Genomic DNA, 16,755 nt, shown 5'->3' with positions numbered 1-16,755 from the left:
GGTTAGTTCTTTCTCCCAAAGAATTCTAATGGGGATTTATCCTTGAGGTGACATTGGGGCCAAACACTTCCCTCAAGTCAATGTCATTGATGTTGATCAGCTTGTTGGATGGCTGTAGAGACAAAGAGGAACGTGTGGGCTGGAAGTTGATGCCATGTACTGGGATTCCATTATCAGACCAGTTAGATACAGGATGTTGTAGCTCAACTCATTGACTGTGTCTCCTTTATTCAGCATGGCACTCCATTTATGTTAGCTAACAGCTCTGTTTACACATCCATCAGACAGCCATGGGATCAATCACTGGGCTGGGAGCTAATTGTTTCATTCAGTGTATTACAATTGAACTGCTTGGTCATATTGGTCCTGCAGTATCGACATTTCTGATGGTGGATCATGCTCTTCAGTCATCAAGTCTTTATGCTCCAATATGATGTGTGTTGAGAGCATGCACAGCAGTACATGTGTTCATCGAATATAGTGTGTGTAGTGTGCTGGCTGGCCGGCTGGCTTCCTGGCCTGCCACGAGAGAGAGAGAGAGTGAGAGAGAGAGCGAGAGAGAGAGAGAGAGAGAGAGAGAGAGAGAGAGATAGAGAGAGCCAGCCAGCCAGCGGTTGCCCTCTAGGTTACAGAGAGCTGGTAGTGCGACTCAGGGGTATACTAATTTGCCTTCCCAATATGCCCCCCTAGACACAACTACAACAAAACAACCAAAAAAAAACGGGTCACAACTCCTGCTGTTCTGTCTCACGCTGGGTCTGTACATAGTCAATGGTAGGCTTCGAGGGGACTCCTACGGTAGGTACACCTATAGCTAATCTCTTGGCAGTAGTACTGTAGACTACTTTATCACCAACCTCAACCCACAGTCTATAAGTGTAAACTTAGCAGTAGGAAGCCTGAACAGTATATTTGACCTATCAGCTAACATATCAAACATATCAAGCAGCAAACCTAAGAAAATGAACAACAATGAGAAATGGTTTAGCTTACGCCTTCACTATGGGGAAACACTAAAACAATACAGAAATACACTAAGAAAAAAGAAGGAACAGCATGTCAGAAAACAGCTCAATGTGATTGAAGAATCCATAGAATCAGAAATGGAGAAACTTCTATCCAGAAATGGAGATGTGTGGATAAACCACTTCTCCATTCTTTTTGGCCATATAACAAAGAACCAAGAACACAAACATATACAGTGGGGGAAAAAAGTATTTAGTCAGCCACCAATTGTGCAAGTTCTCCCACTTAAAAAGATGAGAGAGGCCTGTAATTTTCATCATAGGTACACGTCAACTATGACAGACAAAATGAGAAAATGTTTTCCAGAAAATCACATTGTAGGATTTTTAATGAATTTATTTGCAAATTATGGTGGAAAATAAGTATTTGGTCAATAACAAAAGTTTCTCAATACTTTGTTATATACCCTTTGTTGGCAATGACACAGGTCAAATGTCTTCACAAGGTTTTCACACACTGTTGCTGGTATTTTGGCCCATTCCTCCATGCAGATCTCCTCTAGAGCAGTGATGTTTTGGGGCTGTCGCTGGGCAACACGGACTTTCAACTCCCTCCAAAGATTTTCTATGGGGTTGAGATCTGGAGACTGGCTAGGCCACTCCAGGACCTTGAAATGCTTCTTACGAAGCCACTCCTTCGTTGCCCTGGCGGTGTGTTTGGGATCATTGTCATGCTGAAAGACCCAGCCACGTTTCATCTTCAATGCCCTTGCTGATGGAAGGAGGTTTTCACTCAAAATCTCACGATACATGGCCCCATTCATTCTTTCCTTTACACGGATCAGTCATCCTGGTCCATTTGCAGAAAAACAGCCCCAAAGCATGATGTTTCCACCCCCATTCTTCACAGTAGGTATGGCGTTTTTTGGATGCAACTCAGCATTCTTTGTCCTCCAAACACGACGAGTTGAGTTTTTACCAAAAAGTTCTATTTTGGTTTCATCTGACCATATGACATTCTCCCAATCCTCTTCTGGATCATCCAAATGCACTCTAGCAAACTTCAGACGGGCCTGGACATGTACTGGCTTAAGCAGGGGGACACGTCTGGCACTGCAGGATTTGAGTCGCTGGCGGCGTAGTGTGTTACTGATGGTAGGCTTTGTTACTTTGGTCCCAGCTCTCTGCAGGTCATTCACTAGGTCCCCCCGTCTGGTTCTGGGATTTTTGCTCACCGTTCTTGTGATCATTTTGACCCCACGGGGTGAGTTCTTGCGTGGAGCCCCAGATCAAGGGAGATTATCAGTGGTCTTGTATGTCTTCCATTTCCTAATAATTGCTCCCACAGTTGATTTCTTCAAACCAAGCTGCTTACCTATTGCAGATTCAGTCTTCCCAGCCTGGTGCAGGTCTACAATTTTGTTTCTGGTGTCCTTTGACAGCTCTTTGGTCTTGGCCATAGTGGAGTTTGGAGTGTGACTGTTTGAGGTTGTGGACAGGTGTCTTTTATACTGATAACAAGTTCAAACAGGTGCCATTAATACAGGTAACGAGTGGAGGACAGAGGAGCCTCTTAAAGAAGAAGTTACAGGTCTGTGAGAGCCAGAAATCTTGCTAATTTGCAAATAAATTCATAAAAAATCCTACAATGTGATTTTTTGGATTTTTTTCCCTCAATTTGTCTGTCTTAGTTGACGTGTACCTATGATGAAAATTACAGGCCTCTCTCATCTTTTTAAGTGGGAGAACTTGCACAATTGGTGGCTGACTAAATACTTTTTTTCCCCCACTGTATAAGAGGGTGTGCACATTTATGCAACCAGGTTATTGTAAGATTTTTATTTTTCATTTTTCCCCCTCAAAGATTTCAGTTTGTTTTTCAATTGAACTGTTCACATTATAGGTCACATTAACAGTGGAAAAAGTTCTGACATGATTTATCTTTGTCTCATGCTTTTACATCACAAAAACCTGGCATTTTAACAGGGGTGTGTAGACTTTTTATATCCACTGTATACGGACAAGCAATGACAGAGCGGCATGGACTAAGATACAGTAGAATATTATAGAATAGAATACAGTATATACATATGAGATGAGTAGTGCAAGATATGTAAACATTATTAAAGTGACTAGTGTTCCATTTCTTAAAGTGGCCAGTGATTTCAATAGGCAGCAGCAGCCTCTAATGTGCTAGTGATGCCTATTTAAAAGTCTGATGGCCTTGAGATAGAAGCTGTTTTTCATTCTCTCGGTCCCAGCTTTGATGCACCTGTACTGACCTCGCCTTCTGGATGATAGCAGGGTGAACAGGCAGTGGCTCGGGTGGTTGATGTCCTTAATGATCTTTTTGGCCTTCCTGTGACATTGGGTGCTGTAGGTGTCTTGGAGGGTGGGTAGTTTGCCCCCGGTAATGCGTTCGGCAGACCGCACCACCCTCTGGAGAGCCCTGCGATTGCGGGCGGTGCAGTTGCCGTACCAGGCGGTGATACAGCCCGACAGGATGCTCTCAATTGTGCATCTGTAAAAGTTTGTGAGGGTTTTAGGTGCCAAGTGATGTGTACGCCAAGGAACTTGAAGCATTTCACCTTCTCCACTGTAGTCCCATCGATGTGGATAGGTGGGTGCACCCTCTGCTGTTTCCTGAAGTCCACGATCATCTCCTTTGTTTTGTTGATGTTGAGTGAGAGGTTATTTTCCTGGCACCACACTCCCAGAGCCCTCACCTCCTCCCAGTAGGCGGTCTCGTCATTTTTGGTAATCAAGCCTACCACTGTTGTGTCGTATGCAAACTTGATGATTGAGTTGGAGGCGTGCTTGGCCACGCAGTCATGGGTGAACAGGGAGTACAGGAAGGGGCTGAGCACACACGCTTGTGGAGCCCCAGTGTTGAGGATCAGTGAAGTGGAGATGCTGTTTCCTACCTTCACCACCTGGGGGGGCGGCCCGTCAGGAAGTCCAGGACCCAGTTGCACAGGGCGGGGTTCAGACCCAGGGCCTCGAGCTTAATGATGAGCTTGGAGGGTACTATGGTGTTGAATGCTGAGCTATAGTCAATGAACAACATTCTTACATAGGTATTCCTCTTGTCCAGATGGGATAGGGCAGTGTGCAGTGTGATGGCGATTGCGTCGTCTGTGGATCTATTGGGGCGGTAAGCAAATTGAAGTGGGTCTAGGGTGACAGGTAAGGTAGAGGTGATATGATCCTTGACCAGTCTCTCAAAGCACTTCATGATGACAGAGGTGAGTGCTACGGGGAGATAGTCATTTAGTTCAATTACCTTTGCTTTCTTGGGTACAGGAACAATGGTGGCCATCTTGAAGCATGTGGGAACAGCAGACTGGGAAAGGGAGAGATTGAATATGTCCGTAAACACACCAGCCAGCTGGTCTGCCCATGCTCTGAGGACGCGGCTAGGGATGCCGTCTGGGCCGGCAGCCTTGTGGGGGTTAACACGTTTAAATGTTTTACTCACGTCAGCCACGGAGAAGGAGAGGCCACAGTCTTTGGTAGTGGGCCTCGTCGGTGGCACTGTGTTATCCTCAAAGCGGGCGAAGAAGGTGTTTAGCTTGTCTGGAAGCGAGACTTCGGTGTCGGCGACGTGGCTGGTTTTCCTTTTGTAGTCCGTGATTGTCTGTAGACCCTGCCACATACATCTCGTGTCTGAGCCGTTGAATTGGGACTCCACTTTGTCTCTATGCTGATGTTTTGCCAGTTGAATTGCTTTGCGGAGTGAGTAGCTACACTGTTTGTATTCTGCCATATTCCCGTCACCTTGCCATGGTTAAATGTGGTGCAGATTCTGTCAGACCTGGGCCCTGACGGTGCATCTCAGTAAGACAAAAATAATGGTGTTCCAAAAAAGGTCCAGTTGCCAGGACAACAAATACTAATTCTATTTAGACACCGTTGCCCTAGAGCACACAAATAATTATGCCTACCTCTGCCTAAACATCAACACCACAGGTAACTTCCACAAGGCTGTGAACGATCTCGAGACAAGGCAAGAAGGGCCTTCTATGCCTTCAAAAGGAACATAAAACTCGATATCCCAATTAGGATCTGGCTAAGTCAGTTATAGAACCCATTGCACTCTATGATTGTGAAGTCTGGGGTCCACTCACCAACCAATAATTCACTAAATGGGACAAACACCCAATTGATACTCTGCATGCAGAATTCTGCAAAAATATACTTTGTGTACAACGCAAAACCCCAAACAATGCATGCAGAGCAGAATTAGGACTGTACCCGCTAGTTATCAAAATCCAGAAAAGAGCTGTTAAATTCTACAACCACCTAAAAGGAAGCAATGCTCACACATTCCATCACAAAGCCCTCAGAGAGATTAACCTAGAGAAGAGTCCCCTCAGCCAGCTGGTTCTGGTGCTCTGTTCACAAACACGAACAGACCCCACAGAGCCCCAGGACAGCAACACAATAATACCCAACCAAATTATGAGAAGGCAAAAAGATAACTATTTGACACACTGTAAAGAATCAACCAAAAAACAAAGCAAATTGGAATGCTATCTGGACTCAATAGAAGACAAGATACATGCCCACTGTCCACAGTGGAAAGTGAGCTGCATTTCCTAACCTCCTGCCAAATGTATGACCATATTAGAGAGCAGGGACGGCTTGTTCAATAGGGCGATATGGGCGACGCACTGCCAAACGGGAAAAGGAAGGGATTTTTTTTCTAATCAATTATAAAAAAATAAAAAAATAAATAATTATTTTAAAAAATTATAAATTTATAAAAAATTATATCACGGCAACAGCAGTTATCAGTGTTCACGTCTGATCTGACAGCCACTAAATGTCAAATCAGGCTAAAGTCGTGCTTCAAATGGCCCGCCCGTTTTTTGGGCGATTTCAGTCAGGTTGAAAATCGCCCAGAAGTCTCTCATAGCCTGTCATGTAAAATCTATTTGTTTCACATTTCAAAGCTTTCAATACATTCTCTATGGGTGTCTGTGGGCTTGCACTTACGCGCTTTCGTCATACATAACGTAACCACGAATGAACGTAACTAAGAAAAGACCAGGTAGCAGCCTCAATCAATTCACTACTACTATCAAAATGGCTAGGCTTCAGTCCAACTCGATTGTGTCTTTGAAAGAAGTTCCTTTTTTGTCGGCGAACAAATGAAGATAAATTGGCAACGAAACAATTAGGACCTCCCAGACCAAATTTAATAATTCAACAGGTTTCTACTAAAGGCGGAAAGTCCTACACCCGAGGATTTTCCAAAAATTGGTCTGAACGAAAAAAGACATTGCCACTCACTCAACTGGATGACGAGGGATACAGGCTAGCTGTCCGCCGCCACAACGATGAGGTTAGTGTTGATAATCACAAGTTTACTGGATGTGGATATGGTGTAATAAAGGCAGTTTATTCAGAGGTAAATATATCTGGAATCGCGTTCACGGACCCGTTCGTCAAACTCTTAGGGAGCTATAAATTAAGCCCCATTACTTACCATATCAGATAAGAGAAATTGCTGCAGCTACATATATTTTACATCCTGGCCCTACATAGTTCACTATTTGCATCACTTACCAAAATATTAGCGTTTGCTAGCGAAGAGATTTGTTGTGGCAAATGAACTTGGGCTGGGAATTGCCAGGAACCTCACGATAAGATATATGCATCAGCATTGCGAGTCTCATGATTCTATACGTATTGCGATTCGATACTGTGATTTTATTGCGCACCATATGTCTGTTGCAGAGGGATCAGAAAGCCATGAGAACGAGTTTTGATCAGTCATGGAAATAAAAGTGCTGAAAACTAATTGGCTCCCAATGTGAAAAGATTGAGAACAAGCTATGAAGGAACAATAATGGTGTTTTGGTGCAGGTACAGCCAACTAGCGCTAAAATATTAGCGATATTGTCAATACAGTATATCGTAAAGTATCACTATGTAACTCGATTTATTTCACCCCAATCCCTCAAATTAACGGTAAATAACTGAATTGTTTGCCCCACATTTAGCTAAGATGATTAGCTAGCCAGCTAAAATGTTTTATTTAGTTAGCAGTCGCATCTACAATAGTTTACTGTCAATAACATGTCTCCAAAAATGACGTGGTGTCTCCAATTGTGTTGACATTTTACAATTGCAATGCGCATCCATGAGTATCCACTTTCTGTAGCTCAGCTGGTAGAGCATGGTGCTTGTAACGCCAAGGTAGTGGGTTCGATCCCCGGGACCACCCATACACAAAAATGTATGCACGCATGACTGTAAGTCGCTTTGGATAAAAGCGTCTGCTAAATGGCATATTATTATTATTATTATTATTATTATTATCTGAAGAGAGCCCCGAAACATTGTGTGCAGACATTTTATGCAATAAATGAAGTAGGTTCAATCTAGTAGTTCTGATCTTCTGATTGGTCCTGATGAGTTGGGCGAGGTCACCTCCAGGCTACTGTCACTGTTGCATTGGCTCTGAGTCGGGTTCTCTGTCTTCAAATGTTCAGCCTAAGAGAGGGGATTTTTGTGTGTGTGTGTGTGTGTGTGTTTAACAGTGATGATGTGTGTGTGTGTGTGTGTGTTTAACAGTGATGATGTGTGTGTGTGTGTGTGTTTGTGTGTGTGTGTGTCCTCAGAGCAAGAACTCGTGAGTTGGAAGAACTGAGAGGCCTATGGCGTGGGTGTTGTCCTTGGCCACCTGCTGACAAGGCTGACAAGATAGGACCCTTTTGTCCATTGTTATTGGATAGGAACAGAACTTATAACCAGCTCCTGACCTAAATAGATCTTAGCACAACATTTTACTCAACATATCATATTCCATATTCACTATAACAAATATATTTACTACGACATTAGCAAGAACCGCCACATCCTCAGCCGGCTAATCCAGTGTGTGAAGTTTTGCGGAGTGTTTGAGTTAGCTGCGAGGCAAAGATGAAACTGAGGGCTCCACCAACCCTGGTAAGCCAACACTTTTGAGATCAGTCAATAAATGCTTCTGGTATTGACTTATATGCTGCCCCTGTCTTCATGTTGTTGCTGGACATATCTTTTTTTTTAAATGTGTGTAGGTCACCTAAATCATCAGAAAAATTGCCCCTCCTGAGAATTTTTTCAGGAGCCGCCACTGTTAGAGAGACATATTTCCCACAGATCACATAGAGCCACAAAGAATTTGAAAACGAATCAAACATTAATGAACTCCCATATCTGTTAGTCGAAATACCGTAATGTGCAATCACAGTAGCAATAGTTGTGGCCCATTGCCATGAAAAAAGAGAGAGAGAGATGCTAGGAGTATAGTAACGTCCATGGGGCAGCCCATGATATATTTAGCCTGAGCCAATCTGACAGCATGTCCTTCACTGCTCATCCACTAACAGCCGCTCCCTGTTACTCTACTCCCCAGCCAGGCCATAGAATGGAAATGACAGAGCCTGCCCAGGCTATAAAGATGAATGAGCATGTGTGCTTTAGCTTTGTTGGCGATGTGGAAGGAGCTGTTTTTAGAAAGCAAAAGGTAAGATTATCGTCTCAGTTGTCACAGTCATTTGCAATGAAAGATTGAGAGAAGTATATTTTAGGGGTCAATTGAGTGATTTATTTGATCATGTTTCTTAATAAATGTACTTCCTTCTAGAAGGTGCTTGCTTATTTGTGGTGAACAGCATGGTGTATGAAGATTTAAAACACTTTGTGGGTTGTGTGGGGGCGTTTACTGGATCTTCAAGGAAGTCATCGAAATGAATTTTGTATTAAATCTGTCAATATTCAAGATGCCACTTACCACCCTCTCAGAGCCTCCTACTCAGTTCCTGTGTGCATGCCACAAATAGCTACAAATTGGCTGCCATTAAAACTTGTTAAAACCTGTTAATCGGCTGTAAAACTGAAAGGTGTGATGCAACCCAATTAATATCATTTTTTGATGGACATTTTATCCAGCCATCTGTGATGGAGGATTTGGGCTGACATTTGCCTTTCGAGAAAATTAAAAAGCGGCTAAATATGTGCTGTCAAAGCAATTGACTTGATTATGAGGCCATAATGCTCTTTCCAGGGCAATTGTTTGTCAGGGAAAAATATAATTTGTTAAATTAACTCCCATTCATGGTCGTTCACGAATCACGACATTACATTACCTATTACTTGGCTGCAGCATTTGGTTTTGATTCAAGGCATTTTCAGTGAGCCAGCCTGAACCCAGATACCTTTTGGTTGTTTAGTTCTTTAGCGTGGCTCTTAGTGAGTCACCTGTGCTCCCATGTGTTGTTGGTTGGAGGGGAGCTGAGGGCCATGGGACCCCAGCAGGGGTGTTCTGTTTGGGAAACCCCCGGTGTTCATTCCCAGCATCAGCCAGCTGATCTGACTCAGGGCCAAGTCTAAAATTGTTACTGCTTGTCTGGGCGATTGCCGTAAACTGACACTGTAGTAGGAGAGAAAAAGGGCCATGGGGGAGTGGTGGGAGGGAGTGGGGGGCTCTCTGGGCTGGCCTGCCTGCCTGCTTTGCCTTACCGCCGGGGGCAACAGGTGCCATGGGCAACATGAGACCCGGTGGAATGACAGGGCCGGAGAGAGGGGCGGGGGGGTGCGACATTCCGATAGGTTTTCGCCCAGAAAGGGTTTCACCGTCGGAATCGGGGACAGGAATCGGGGACAGCTGTGGGGTCAGCCCCTCAGCTGGCGGTGGAAAACACGCAGGCAGGCAGGCCTGTTGCGTAACTCCTAACTGGGTCCCTGATGGCTGGCTGAGAGCGAGTCACTGCCTCACACTCCGATGAGCAATTGTGCCTCGGTTGCATGAGAGCGTGTTTGTTTTGTAGGGGCTGCTGAGTGACTGTTTTCATGATCGCTTGCTCTCATTCTGTCAGGCTGCCTCACGCTCCCCCAAGGCCTGCTAGCAAGACCCACCCCCTGGCTAGGGACCGTCAGGGGTCGCCAGGTCAAGTATGACTTTGTCATGAAAAAGCTCTGGTCCTATTAGAGAGGCTGATGACATGCTGCCAGGAACATGTGACACACTGTGTTTCCACTTCTCTCTCTCTCTGTCCCTCCCTGGATAGAAGGGAAAAAAATTTAAAAGGATATAAAATAGCGATAAAATGTGATGAACTCATTCGATATCTGCTTAGACTTAAAGGAGCACATTAATTATTTTGTCAACTTAAATGGCGAATGATGTGAGGGAAAATGTCCATGAATGAAAAATAAACAATGTGTTGTCTGGAGGTCGTACATTCCCCTCCCAATTTTCTCTGCTCCAGTTATCAAGGCTGTTTTTTTCCTCTCTTTCAGTGTAGCACTCATGGCCACTTTACATTAGGCACAGATATCAAATAAGTGTCTGATAAAAGTCCTGTGTGTCTCAGTTGGTAGAGCATGGCGCTAGCAAAGCCAGGGTTGTGGGTTCTATTCCCACGGGGGACCAGTACAAAAAAGTATGAAAATATATGCACTCACTACCGTAAGTCGCCCTGGGTAAGAGCATCTGCTAAATGACTCAAATGTTAAATGTAAATGTAACGTAAATTCCTTAAGAGGGCCATTGTGGCAGTTTTTATCCCCTGTTTTAATGCTGTATAGGAAGTTAAATATGATTCCAGGTCTCTGATGACTAGCGTTGCATTGGGATTAATTTATCCTGAAGGCAATGGTTTTTAGAGGGATGCGGTGCCGTTGATGGCACCAGCTTTTGAAAAAAATATATGATTTAATCTCTGCGCCTCTCTGCCTGCTTTAAACAAAGCATCCGTGTCACGGCGCTGTAAATAAGTTAAAATAATATTATTTTCAGCTCCTCTCATATGATGCAAGAAGTAGCTAAGGTGATTAATTATTCAAGTGTTAATAGGAAACCACTTTGATATAGATATCAAAAAGTTATCTTCTAGCAGGATATCAGCTGGAGTAAAATACACTGCTCAAAAGAATAAAGGGAACACTAAAATAACACATCCTAGATCTGAATGAATGAAATAATCTTATTAAATACTTTTTTCTTTACATAGTTGAATGTGCTGACAACAAAATCACACATAAATGATCAATGGAAATCAAATTTATCAACCCATGGAGGTCTGGATTTGGAGTCACCCTCAAAATTAAAGTGGAAAACCACACTACAGGCTGATCCAACTTTGATGTAATGTCCTTAAAACAAGTCAAAATGAGGCTCAGTAGTGTGTGTGGCCTCCACGTGCCTGTATGACCTCCCTACAATGCCTGGGCATGCTCCTGATGACTCCTGGACAGTCTGTGGTGCAACGTGGCGTTGGTGGATGGAGCGAGACATGATGTCCCAGATGTGCTCAATTGGATTCAGGTCTGGGGAACGGGCGGGCCAGTCCATAGCATCAATACCTTCCTCTTGCAGGAACTGCTGACACACTCCAGCCACATGAGGTCTAGCATTGTCTTGCATTAGGAGGAACCCAGGGCCAACCGCACCAGCATATGGTCTCACAAGGGGTCTGAGGATCTCATCTCGGTACCTAATGGCAGTCAGGCTACCTCTGGCGAGCACATGCAGGGCTGTGTGGCCCCCCAAAGAAATGCCACCCCACACCATGACTGACCCACCGCCAAACCGGTCATGCTGGAGGATGTTGCAGGCAGCAGAAAGCGTTCTCCACGGGGCGTCTCCAGACTCTGTCACGTCTGTCACATGTGCTCAGTGTGAACCTGCTTTCATCTGTGAAGAGCACAGGGCGCCAGTGGCAAATTTGCCAATCTTGGTGTTCTCTGGCAAATGCCAAACGTCCTGCACGGTGTTGGGCTGTAAGCACAACCCCCCACCTGTGGACGTCGGGCCCTCATACCACCCTCATGGAGTCTGTTTCTGACCGTTTGAGCAGACACATGCACATTTGTGACCTGCTGGAGGTCATTTTGCAGGGCTCTGGCAGTGCTCCTCCTGCTACTCCTTGCACAAAGGCGGAGGTAGCGGTCCTGCTGCTGGGTTGTTGCCCTCCTACGGCCTCCTCCACGTCTCCTGATGTACTGGCCTGTCTCCTGGTAGCGCCTCCATGTTCTGGACACTACGCTGACAGACACAGCAAACCTTCTTGCCACAGCTCGCATTGATGTGCCATCCTGGATGAGCTGCACTACCTGAGCCACTTGTGTGGGTTGTAGACTCCGTCTCATGCTACCACTAGAGTGAAAGCACCGCCAGCATTCAAAAGTGACCAAAACATCAGCCAGGAAGCATAGGAACTGAGAAGTGGTCTGTGGTCACCACCTGCAGAACCATTTCTTTATTGGGGGTGTCTTGCTAATTGCCTATAATTTTCACCTGTTGTCTATTCCATTTGCACAACAGCATGTGAAATGTATTGTCAATCAGTGTTGCTTCCTAAGTGGACAGTTTGATTTCACAGAAGTGTGATTGACTTGGAGTTACATTGTGTTGTTTAAGTGTTCCCTTTATTTTTTTGAGCAGTGTACTTCCAGCAATACTTGAGATGAAATATTGATGTATTAACACTCGCAGTTTATTTGCTCTTGTGCCAGAAATAACTACATTTTATAGCATACATTTAGGTTACATTTCTGTAGCCGTTTTTGTAGCCTTTCAGAGTTTTGGGACTAACCTTGTGCAGGCAGGGTCCTAGATGGCAAAGGTTGGACTCTTCCTAGCCAATTTATAACACTGTTATAGAAACCCATAGGGCAAGGCATTGACCTGAGGTGCTGCAAAATATCTTCAGATGTATTCATAGGCATTCATAGAATTCTCCACTTGAAGAACTCTACAAGGTTGTCTAGTCTGTTTTACTAGCTAGCTAAATGGTTTTCAAACGTGGATAGTGAGGAAGTTTGTGCCTTGACAGGATAAGCAGATTTGGTCACACGCAGCATGTGCCGTTCAGAGTATAATGCATAAATGAAGAGTTTATTTCCAAAACGCTATATCCATACATACATTTTTCACATTTGTGTTTTTTCATCAGAAATGGAGTGGTGTACCTAATAAACTGGCCACTGAGTGTATGTTTATACTAAATAATTATGTTGCTTGATATCCAGGGCATGTTATGTGTTTATATGAAGATGTGCATTTTCCACAATAAGTAAATTAATAATTTATACTCAAAGTGAAAATACAAAAGGGTCTACAGTACATGGTAGAGAACTGTCCTAGTTTTATACTCTGTTACATTCAAAATATAAACATATGTTTCTACCTAATGAAGATATTCCACCTGTAAAAGGCAATGGGGAACTGTCTCTTTAAGATGAAGTCAGATAAAGTGTTGAGTCTTGAGTGTGTTAAACGCCGCTGTCCTCATTAGCAACTACCTGTTTTTCTCTCATAACAAATATGTGTTATAGTTATTCTCTTTTTATTGTCCACCACTGTGAATACCCATGCTAGTGTAGAAATAACTAGGCATGCCATTGTTAACTGTGTAATTTAATCTTGTCTCAGACATTTCATCAACTACACCTCTGGTACTACTTCCTGCTCAGGAGTACTGCACTCTTACTTAGAGCTGAACAGTGTGGACTATTGCGTTTAGTTCACAGCAGGTGTTGGTTACTTTGGACGGCCAATAGGTTGCTATGGTGTCAGGCCTCCCTGCTCTGGGACAGTCCTTGGGGTGTGTGTGTTTGTTTGTGTTAGGGTCAACTATTCCCAGTTGTCTCCTGCCCGCAGCAGTTTCTGATTCCCCAAAGGGAGTTCAACAGAGGTCAAGTTATTTTTAGACCTATAAATTGGATTCTCCAGTAAGGGCAAAGGAACAATGGTCTTATCATAGATGTGTACGTTTGTCTTGCATGACAGCATGGGCATTATCAACCAATTTATCACCAGCACGGGATTGGTGTCTACCCTTGGTCGAGTTGGTCCATTCAAATCAACCGCCGTATGTGTTTGTTGTCATCCGCCCAGTGTTGAGGTGAATTCCTCTCCACACTGCCTGCGTTTTGGCAATGTGAGGCCCTGAATGTATGCAATGCGGAGATTGTTATACGGTGACCCTCAAACTAGCCGCACCACTGTCACTCATGACATACCTGAGGTTAATTCAGAAGCATAAACATGCATTAATATTCACGCTGCAGCGAGGGTTGTGGCTGGAAGCTTTTGCTCAGCAGGGCTTCTCTCTTCCCTGACTCCCTTTCCCTCTTCCCTCGCTCTCTCTCTCTCTGATGCCTTGTCGCAGTGCTGCCCTGTCCCAATGTCACTCTTCGTGGCCGATAATGTGGCGGCAGCCACGCAATGAAGGAGCAAGACAGGAGTGAATCATATCGTTGACCGGAGAGCAGGAGATTGGGCCGGAGAAAGCACATCTCTGAGGCAATTTTTCAGTATTAGCCTGGCGAGCTATTTATAGAGCTGGGGAGGAGGAAGGGGGAGAGGGGGAGTCACAGGCGGCAGGGGAAGCGGGGCGGGAGGGGTAGAGGGAAGGAGGGAGAGTAGAGGCTTACCATGTTATGGCCCGCTCTTAGATAGGACACTCTCACTTTTGGCTAGGACAACCCCCAGGGAGTCAGAGGTGGTGTGTGTCCAGACTGTGGTGTCGCCCGCCAGGCCAGCCAGATAAGGCTGTGCTGCTGTGTCATAACAACACAACACTTAGAGAGAGAAGCAGCCTGCAACAGCCCTGCTCCTGCCGCTCCACCCCTTAACTGCTGTCTTTCACTTGACCCCTCTATTTGTGGTCATGTCTTGCTTAGGAAAATGTCAACTTACTGTGAAAAATGGAGCCAGCAAAGAGAGAGCAGAGAGAGACAGAGAGAGAGAGAGAGAGAGAGAGAGAGAGAGAGAGAGAGAGAGAGAGAGAGAGAGAGAGAGAGAGAGAGAGAGAATGAGCCGCTGCCTGCCTGCTCTGTGGGCCAGTGGAAGTGCCTCTAAATGTAGTCTGTTGTATAATCCCTCTGGGGGCCCTATTGCTATTTCTGTTCCTGGATATGCGTCACAACTGACTGGGTATTTTCTCTGGTGACTAGCTTAGTAGGTCTCCTAGCAAGCATACACTCTCTACCAGTGAGTGGCTATTCTGATTGATGGGAGTTTGGCCCTGCTGTTTTGGCTTTCTATCGGTGACCCTGGAGAATGGACAAGAGGAGTTTCACCTCAGAGGATTGCTGTTGGTGACTGGAGATGTTGTGGGACTGGGGAGCTGCTATAGCCAGGTCAGTAGACATACTGTTTCTACCTCTCCTTTCCCCCCTCTCTCTCTCTCTCTCTCTCTCTCTCTCTCGCGCTCTCTCGCGCTCTCTATCTCTCTCTCTCTATCTCTCACTCACTCACTCTCACTCTCTCACTCACTCACTCTCACTCTCTCTCTCTGGTGTTGCTGCTGAGAAGTGATTCCCTTGTTGTCAGTGTGTTTGTAAACTGAATGGAGGATGACAGTGGCTGTTGGATCTCCACCGTAGACAGCCTTCTTCTCAGTGTGTTTTGGTACAAGCTGTCTGCTGTGTGTTGTCGTGGCGATACAGCCGTCACTGTGCATGTGTATTTGTGTGTGTGACAGATGGGGCTGGTCTGGGCTGCAGGGGCTCTGTCTTCCGACGGCTTGTTTGCACAGCCCTGGCAGGCGTTTCAGAGACTGAGATAAGAGAGAAACTATGACATAACCTGGCCTGCCTGTTTAGAATCTACCTCTTCATCGCTCCACAGAGCACATCCCTCCCTCCTTCATCCTCCTGTTCTCTAGCTCTCCTCTCCAGTGGTGAGGCACTTGTTGTTTAGTATGTGAGGCAGGCTGAGGAGGGAGGGAGGGAGGGTAGGTGTAAAACACCCATTCACTCCCCCCCCCCCAGCTCCACTGACGAGCTGGGATGTCAGTTCCCTCCGTTAAGGAAAGGACACCCTCCTAGTGTGGCACTGCGAAGCCCCCCTCCACCCCCCAGCCGCTGTTGCCTGTTTCAAATCTCACCTGTTTTAAATCTCACCAGGAAGAATGCTGTTAACAAGTCCCTTTTACAGCCTAGCACCCCGAGCCACTGACTCACTTGTGGATCTGTCTGTCTGTCTCACTCTGTGTGTGTGTGTGTGTGTTATCGTACTGGAATAACTTGTTATGTGAGGGAAGGTCCTGGTGATAAGGCAGGGAAACACCACACGTACACACACCTCATGCCTCTCGTACGCACACACACAGACACACACAAACACACACACACATTCAAACACACACTATTTCAAAGTTGTTGTTTTCGGAAAAGCTTATCTTCTTGCCGCTCTGCATGCTTAATGACACAAACCACCCCAACAACAACAAAAAAAACAACCCCAGACTCCCGTCATCTGGAGCCCAGGGGTGAGATTACTACAGCCTTGAAATTAGCTTCCATGGCTGGGTCCTTTTTTATCAACCTTCCCCACCTCTCCTCCCTCCCTCCTCCCCTTGCTCCCTCCTCTCCTCCCTCCTCCCCTCGCTCCCTCCTCTCCTCCCTCCTCCCCTCGCTCCCTCCTCCCCTCGCTCCCTCCTCTCCTCCCTCCTCCCCTCGCTCCCTCCTCTCCTCCCTCCTCCCCTTGCTCCCTCCTCTCCTCCCTCCTCCCCTCGCTCCCTCCTCTCCTCCCTCCTCCCCTCGCTCCCTCCTCTCCTCCTCTCTCTCCCTGCCCACCTCAGTCAGCCAGAGAGATTCCTCTTATTTACTCTCTCTCTCTTGTCTTTTTCTCTCTCTGTCTGTCTTTCTGCGGAGAAGAGAACTGGAATATCCCTAGCTGGCACCTGCTAAGTGTGCTAAACACTTTTTCCATTTGCAAATTCTCAGACGATTTATAGTGTGTGTGTCACCGCTACTCGCAATGCTTCAGGGGGTTTGGGGGGACATT

The 16,755-nt window shown here is 45.6% G+C and overlaps 1 protein-coding gene across 3 annotated transcripts in view; it reads left to right on the top strand.

The window, feature by feature from the left end:
* Positions 1–16,755, top strand: part of LOC121552925 (transcription factor HIVEP2-like) — a 93,538-nt gene that overhangs the window by 27,192 nt on the left and 49,591 nt on the right. Inside the window, exon 1 of one of the 3 annotated variants that reach the window (XM_045211298.1) lies at positions 14,829–15,104. The exons of the other annotated variants lie outside the window; for them this stretch is intronic. The gene's annotated coding sequence lies outside the window, so the exon portion shown is untranslated. Of the gene's footprint in view, positions 1–14,828; positions 15,105–16,755 lie in introns of those variants that run through there. 3 annotated transcript variants of the gene reach the window in all.

This window comes from Coregonus clupeaformis, chromosome 36 (assembly GCF_020615455.1).
Source record: "Coregonus clupeaformis isolate EN_2021a chromosome 36, ASM2061545v1, whole genome shotgun sequence".
In the NCBI taxonomy this organism is placed as follows: domain Eukaryota; kingdom Metazoa; phylum Chordata; class Actinopteri; order Salmoniformes; family Salmonidae; genus Coregonus; species Coregonus clupeaformis.
The sequence above is the reverse complement of the archived record's forward strand: the minus strand, read 5'-3'. Positions and strand labels throughout refer to the sequence as shown.